The sequence below is a fragment of the Sinocyclocheilus rhinocerous genome, unplaced genomic scaffold, assembly GCF_001515625.1.
Source record: "Sinocyclocheilus rhinocerous isolate Xijiao unplaced genomic scaffold, SAMN03320098_v1.1 scaffold5263, whole genome shotgun sequence".
NCBI lineage: Eukaryota > Metazoa > Chordata > Actinopteri > Cypriniformes > Cyprinidae > Sinocyclocheilus > Sinocyclocheilus rhinocerous.
The window spans coordinates 28,039-33,920 of record NW_015660080.1 but is presented as its reverse complement, the minus strand read 5'-3'; the positions used below and the strand labels follow the sequence as shown (position 1 = coordinate 33,920).

The following is a 5,882-nucleotide window of genomic DNA, read 5'->3' as shown; positions in this document are numbered from 1 at the left end:
GTTTAAAGGGCTCTTAAACGTATGACATACATTTAAAATTTCCACTGTATGCAGGATAGATTACCAATAATTCTTCAAATATTGGACACAAAACTTTTTTTTTCACCTATTCTTTGCTGTGTCCAATGAGATCACTAACTCTAAATGATGCATATTAATGTTGTCTACTAAAGTACAAAGAGTGTATCAAATCACTGGCATTTGGAAGATGAATGCGAGATCAATCAGAAGGATGCTCATCTTTCTTTACATACTCCTATTTTTTTATATTGCATTCATACAAAGGTGGAAAAGACAATTTGTCGTATGATGGGAGAATCCAAATACCCGCTACTGTCTAAAAGTTGAGACGTTATAATTGGAACACTAAAGAAACAGTGTTCACAGTAAAACATTATCATCATTTGAGTTTAGGCAAAAAGCTCAATGTCTGTTTTGCTCCAGGTATGTTGCATGGAAAGATGCATTTATTAAAATCAGATTGGTTATCTAGATTAATTTGTAGTATATATACATTTATGTACACTGTAAGACCAAATAGTAAATCTTTGATAAAAGAACTGGGTTGTAATTACTCAAAAGAAATAAAAACGTTCATTCGCCTCTAATTTTTTGAGTAATTAGTATAAAAATGTAATTTTAAGTTTACAGCACTCAAATGTTTTCATTTGTTTTTGGCAGTGTACTCAAATAGTTTTAGTACACTCCCGTCTGACGTCACGCACGTGCTTACGTGCTCCGCCCTCAACTAGCAGCTGCAACTTTTTTAAAAGACGCCATGTTGTTGTTGCTCGCTGACTCGCTTCGGATTTTATTTTATTAAGTTTGCAATGTGCGAAAGACAAAAAAAATAACGTAGGAGGGGACAAAAATGTTTAAGTCATCTTTATTTAATTTTAATTGGTTCTGTGAACCCAAAAACTCCTTGTAAAATGAACTTGATCAATAATGTTGTAGTAACTTGTAAGATTAAGTTAATATCAGTTAAAATTACTTAGTAACATTTACTTAAAAAATGATGTTTCTTTAACTTATAAAATGTTATTAATATAACTTAAAAATTTCGATGTAATCAGTTTCAACTATTTTTTTGAGTTATATTAACTTATCCGGTTTTACAGTGTATGTAACTTTGTTTACTAATGCAGAACTGATTCAATGTGTTCACAGTGTGAATCTAATAGATTTTTGAATTGCTCAAATGATGATATTTGCCATTGAGGAGATTAACACAAATGAAAGTTTGCTCCCAAATGTTTCTATTGGCTACAGAATCTATGATACATGTGGTTCAAGACTGTCTTCTATGAGTGCAACTATGGCATTGACGAATGGCCAAGAGTTTTCAGCAGGTAACAGATGCAATGGACAGTCTCCTATACATACTATCAGGAGAAACATGCAGTCTTCTGCTACAGTGATTCTCTCTAGAACTACAGGACCTTTTAAAATTCCAGTGGTAAGGATCAATAATAGTAGAAGTTTGACCATAGTGATACTATTGTCAGGATTATGGACTTATCTGTGTGTGTTTTTGCCCCTGTGACCCAGTTTCTTCCTCATGTTGATTGTGTTAATTTGATTCAAGGTGTGTCTCGTTCCTCCCTAATTATCCTGCCTTTAAAAGCCCTAGTCCTTTCAGTTAGTGTTTGTTGGGTCTATTAGCTGAATGTCCTCCTTGTTCTCGGTTTTCCTGTGGATTATTAAAGACTGTGTTGTTCAAGAACTCCTCGTTTCCTCGTTCCTCGTTTGCTCCCTGAGTGAATTGTGACAGAAGACCCGACCCAAACAGTTACCTCCGTGTTTTCCCCTCCGTTTGTTTTCCGTGTTTTTTCTCTCAGTGTTTTTGTTTCCGTTGTGTGCCCCTATGGATCCCCTCCTTCGCCCCGAATTCATCCTCCTCCTGCTGGAGCAGGGGGAAAATTAGCTCGAGGGTCATACCATACTGTTTCAGGCTGTAACAACGTTCGTAGTCACGAGAAGAAGGAGGCGGGAACCGGCGAACATTTAAACAAAACTTTAATAAAATAAACAAACACAAAATGAAAGTAAAGCGGCAGCCCCTCGCGGACGACTGCCGCACACAAAACACAAAATAAAGTCCAGGCCTGGTCCTCTCTCGTCTTTCACTGTCGTAGCTCCTCCTTATATCCTCCCGGAGCTCCTCCGTGGGACTCGAGACCAGTGAGTGGTGCAGGTGTCGCTCATCGATCTGAGGATCCCCGCAGAGCCAGAGGCCGTGACGTCAGTCAAGGTGTGTGAGCCGGCAACAACGCCTGCCACGAGGGAGAAAGCCACGGACAGTGTGAGCGTGGAAAGGAGCTCTGCCCCCTGCACCGCGGCTGAGGGTGAGCGGAGTATGGCGCGGCAAAAGGGCCAAAATGAGGAGGAGGATCTAATAGACTGGGAATCTGATATGGAGATCGAACTGTCCCCTCGGCTCCACCATGGCTCCTAGCTCCCTCCTCTCCGTCGTGGCCCGGCAGTCCACAAGCTCCGCCGGGCTCCCTCATCCCTCCGGCTCCACCTCAGTCCTCTGTCGCTCCGGCTCCACCGCGGCTTCCTGGATCCACATCTCCGCGTCTGTCGCCGGCGCCATCTGCTCCACCTAGGACCTCCGAATCCTCCCCATCACCCTGGCTCTTCGGCTCTCCGTCTCCGCCTCGGGCTCCTCCACCATCTGCTCCGCCGCCGTTGGTCGGCCCCCTGGAGTCGGCGGCCATTCCTCCTCCATGGCTCCTCCCTCCGTCGGCTCCACCGTGGGTTGACATCATGGCTGTGGCCTGGGTCCAGCTGAACTCCTGCTCCAAGTGCCTCCTGTCTCCTCCCTCCATCTGATCCACCCTGGCTTCTCCTGATTCCTCCCTGGCTCCTCCCTCCATCGTCACCTCCCTGGTCTCCACCCGTCGTCCCCCTCCCGGGTTGTCCGTCCTCCTCTGGCACCTCCTCCCAAGTTCCCACCCACGCTTCCCTCTGTTGTTGCTACGGTGCGAGGGCGCACCTTCCGAGAGGGGGTGTTATGTCAGAATTATGGACTTATCTGTGTGTGTTTTTGCCCCTGTGACCCAGTTTCTTCCTCATGTTGATTGTGTTAATTTGATTCCAGGTGTGTCTCGTTCCTCCCTAATTATCCTGCCTTTAAAAGCCCTAGTCCTTTCAGTTAGTGTTTGTCGGGTCTACTAGTTGAATGTCCTCCTCGTTCTCGGTTATCCTGTGGATTATTAAAGACTGTGTTGTTCAAGAACTCCTCGTTTCCTTGTTCCTCGTTTGCTCCCCGAGTGAATTGTGACAACTATACTGATTTTGTACTGTTTCTTTGTTTCATGTGCTTTCTTTTTCAAATAAGTCCCTCAGCTACTAGGAAACATTACCCATCATTCTTCAGGACTATTGTTAGTGACTACCACGAGAGCAGAGGACTTGAATATATAGTCAAATACTTTGGCTGGTCTTGGGTGGGAGATGTGAACAGTGACAATGACTATGGAAACAAAGGAATGGCCATATTTCTGAAAACAGCCCAGGAGGAGGGAATTTCTGTGGAGTACTCTGTGAAATTCTATTGGACAGAGCCTGAAAAACTCCAAAAAGTAGTAGAGACAATAAAAAAGGCACTGCAAAAGTGATAGTTGCATTTCTTTCTCAAGTTGAGATGGGTAATCTGTTTGATCAGCTAAGTAATGAGAACATTACAAACTTCCAAATGATTGGAGTGGAGGCTTGGATAACTGTAGAAAGTTTGCTGACTCCAAACAGTTTTCATGTTCTGGGAGGATCACTGGGGTTTGCAGTGAGAAAAAATGATATTGAAGGGTTTGCAGATTATGTTACAAAATCTGGGACACAGCTTTTCCATGCTCACAGAGTGAGGGGAATTCATCTCAATATGGATTAAATTGCAGCAGATATCAGGATCTGCTTGTGCAGAAAAATGACAATGAAGATGTTACTGAACAAAGATATTCTAGCAATGTCTACAAAGCAGTTTATGCGGTAGCATATTCACTACACAGTCTGCTCCAGTGCACAAAAAAAACTCTGACAATACAACCACAGCAGGTAAAAAAGTGCTATAAAAAGAAGAGCAAGTAAATACACTTGTTGGTAACATCAAAATGCCTCTGAACTGTCTTGTTTTTCACTAGGTGGTTGAGGCTCTGAAAAAGATAAATTCCACCATAAAGACTGGAGATTGTGTGTGGTTTGACAGCACTGGAGCAGTTGTAGCACAATATGAAGTTGTGAACTGGCAGCAGGATTCAAATGGATTAATCCAGTTTAAGCCAGTGGGATACTATGATACCTCACTGCCGCTTGACCAACGCTTTGTACTCAACACTGAAAACATAATTTGGGCTGGAGGGCAGTTGCAGGTAAATAACTTGGTTATCCCAGGTTTAAATGGGGTTAGCATTATGTCAAGTATAAAGTATTATGATTGTATTAACCTATAGATTTGGCTCTATATCAGTTTTTACAATGATGTCTCAATAAAATAGGTGCCATTCCATAGTTGCATAATTTTATATATTAAAGATCCAATATTCTGTTTTTGATAATAATTATATAACTATCTTCATTTCACATTGACCATGTAATACTGCTTGTGCAATTTATTGTACGTTGTAGAAGCCAAGGTCTGTGTGCAGTGAGAGCTGTCCTCCAGGCACTAGGAAGGCTGCACAGAAAGGAAGGCCTGTCTGCTGTTATGACTGTATTCCATGTGCAGAAGAAGAAATCAGTAATGAGACAGGTAATCTTCAGCCCATCTCAACGCTCCAAAGAAAACTGGTTGTTTAGTTTGTGTTTCCCTTCTGTTGTCAAGGATGCAGGTTCTTATCAAGAGACTTTACGAATGAAGTCATTTTCCCATTTGTCTCTAACTCTAGTGAACACCACTTCCTTTCCAGATTCAATTAACTGCAAGCAGTGTCCAGGGGAATACTGGTCTAATGCTGAGAAAGATAAATGTGTGTTAAAGGCTATAGAGTTTCTGTCATTTACAGAAGTTATGGGTATAGTGCTAGTCTTTTTCTCACTATTTGGAGTAGGATTAACTGCACTGGTAGCAGGGGCATGTCTACGTGGTGGCCCCCCCTACCAGATATCTTGCGATAGGCTTGTTTTTAGTACATTTCTAATTGCATCTGGCAGTGGCAGATCCTGTGTAGGCAGCTGCCTAGGGCCGCTTTCTTCTCTTCGTTATACTTAATTTTAAGCGGTTTCTATAGCGTGATCTTAATGACAAATGTCGAGAGCGCATAATGTTACGCAATCCATGTAATGCGTGAGCAAGAATCTCTCCAATCGCAAGCGGATTTTCTTCACTCATACAAAACTGGATGTGTGCTTTTAAATATACATATATTTTTTTAATGAATTGGCTCTGCTCTCGCTCAAGGACGTTGTCCTCGCATCACTGAAGACCAGAAGAGCTTTTTTTTTCTAATTCAGGTGAAGAGTAGCCTAGGCTTTTCTTACTAAATGGAAGAAAACTGGTTATAGTCAGCCTTCTCTAGTTATTTATTAAAATTATTTAATACTTATTTTAGTTAAGTGCTTAAATTGTAAATATGCATTTATAGCCCCAGCCTGGCCCCCCCATTTAAAATGCTCTAGACACGCCCCTGACTGGTAGTCATAATGTTTTACAGCAAAAAGGACACCCCCATAGTAAAAGCCAACAACTCAGAGCTGAGCTTCTTGCTGCTCTTCTCATTGACTCTGTGTTTTCTCTGTTAACTTACTTTCATTGGCCATCCCACTGAGTGGTCTTGTATGTTGTATTTTACATACTGGTAAAAAATGTATAGCCTGAATGCACTATAAGTCGCTTTGGATAAAAGCGTCTGCTAAATGCATAAATCATTATTATTATTATT

General features: G+C 41.9%; 2 pseudogenes; both read left to right on the top strand.

The window, feature by feature from the left end:
• Positions 1-232: 232 nt before the first annotated feature.
• Positions 233-1,760, top strand: LOC107724859 (vomeronasal type-2 receptor 1-like; annotated as a pseudogene).
• A 599-nt stretch (positions 1,761-2,359) lies between these two features.
• The window catches only part of LOC107724858 (extracellular calcium-sensing receptor-like), a 21,285-nt pseudogene continuing 17,762 nt past the window's right edge, over positions 2,360-5,882 (top strand).